Below are 2,218 nucleotides of genomic sequence, written 5' to 3'. Positions count from 1 at the left end.
GCTCAAATTAATGGGGTAATCGTCGCTTTCTCGGTCCAAATCTCTCTCGCTGCATTGAAAACAATAGGAAAATGTGAGCAGCCCTTCCTCCGGTGACGTCACGCTACTTCTGGTACAGGCAAGGCTTTTTTTAATCAGAGACCAAAAGTTGCGAACTTTATTGTCGTTGTTCTCTACTAAATCCTTTCAGCAAAAATATGGCAATATCGCGAAATGATCAAGTATGACACATAGAATGGATCTGCTATCCTTGTTTGAATAAAAAAATGTCATTTCAGTAGGCCTTTAAAGGCCTACTGAAATGATTTTTTTTTATTTAAACGGGAATAGCAGATCCATTCTATGTGTCATACTTGATAATTTCGCGATATTGCCATATTTTTGCTGAAAGGATTTAGTAGAGAAAATCGGCGATAAAGTTCGCAACTTTTGCTCGCTGATAAAAAAAGCCTTGCCTGTACCGAAAGTAGCGTGACGTCACAGGAGCTAGGATTCCTCACAATTCCCCATTGTTTACAATGGAGCGAGAGAGATTCGGACCGAGAAAGTGACGATTACCCCATTAATTTGAGGGAGGATGAAAGATTCGTGGATGAGGAACGTGAAAGTGAAGGACTAGCGTGCAGTGCAGGACGTGTCTTTTTTCGCTCTGACTGTAACTTAGGTACAAGCTGGCTCATTGGATTCCACACTCTCCTTTTTCTATTGTAGATCACAGATTTGTATTTTAAACCACCTCGGATACTATATCCTCTTGAAAATGAGAGTCGAGAACACGAAATGGACATTCAGTGCGAAATGCTTTAGCTACGAGCTAACGTGATTGTCAAGTTCCACTTATTGACTCCGTAAAGGACACCAGGACAACTCGGATTTCCAATTGATCAACTTTATTTATCCAACTTTTTGGCTTTGTTGGTTTCTTTTCTGTTGATCTTCATTCAATCAGGTTGTTAACCTTCGAACACAAATGTTAACAATGGAAAAACAATATATGTACAGGTATTTACAAAAAAGTTCAAATTCAACTGACTCAAACAGGTATTATTTTTAAAGTTAAATTTGCAAACTTTTAAATACCATTGTTTAAACTTTTAAATTATCTAACATTACTTTTCAAAAGGACTCTAGACACTTAGATTAAATGCATGTGAATGCACTGTCAAATTAACCAGTTTCAGTAAAATGAAACAAGTAAATCAGAAAAGTAGTTTTAGTCACTTTAAAGAAGTCAAAATTAATTGATCATTTAATTTAATCAATCAATCGTTTAATTACTTAATCGTTCACTCAATTAATCATTTAACTAATCATGCAATTAAGTAATCAATCATGTAAATTCATTACCATGATGGAACTGAGTAAATCCACCAAACGGAGTAAAGGTAAGTAAAAGGTAAGTATAATTAGCTTAATTAATAAGGTAGCTTAATTAGTAAGGTAAGTATAAAGGTAAGTATAATTAGCTTAACTTTAAGCAAAAGTTTTAACATTTTTATCCTTCAACTTTGCTTTTATCTTTATTACTTTTAACTTTGAACCATAATCTTTGACTTTTTATCCCTTTAAATTGAGCTTATTTAACAATTCAATTAACTCAAGCTTTTTAATTATCAAACAGTAAGAAAATACCCAGATGCAATCAATGCTCAAGGTTGGAGTAAATTTGCTGTGGTTCAAACTAAAAACAATTTAAGACAGGTAAGTAAACCAACATGTCAAGGTGAGTTTTAACAAATAAGCATTTCAGCATATTGCAAAGTGGGTATATTCACCGACCATTGGTGTGTTGGAAGTCTTTTAAGGATGGATCTTGTAGATTTTTGCGTCTTGCCGCTCTGCTTGCTTGCATGAAATGAGACAGCACCACCATTCCTTAACAGCTGCCTTGAATCAGCCAATTGGCGGCCATCTTGACCTTGGTGTTCTGGGAAATGTAGTTCTTTCTGGTACTTCACCAAGGAGTAAGATTAAGGAGGAGACAGCTCCTTACTTCCAGGGCAGGGACACTTCATTCACACTGAGTTTCAACTCCACAGTGATAGCATCTTGCTTTAACTGCATATAGAAACAAAAGAAATAAACCCCTGACTGGAAGTATAGATAGAAAATCAACAATACTATTAAACCGTGGACATGTAAATACACGGTTAATGCTTTCCAGGCTGGCGAAGGTTAACAATGCTGTGCTAACGACGCCATTGAAGCTAACTTAGCA

The sequence above is a fragment of the Entelurus aequoreus genome, linkage group LG17 (assembly GCF_033978785.1).
Source record: "Entelurus aequoreus isolate RoL-2023_Sb linkage group LG17, RoL_Eaeq_v1.1, whole genome shotgun sequence".
Taxonomy (NCBI): domain Eukaryota; kingdom Metazoa; phylum Chordata; class Actinopteri; order Syngnathiformes; family Syngnathidae; genus Entelurus; species Entelurus aequoreus.
This window is presented reverse-complemented; position numbering follows the sequence as displayed.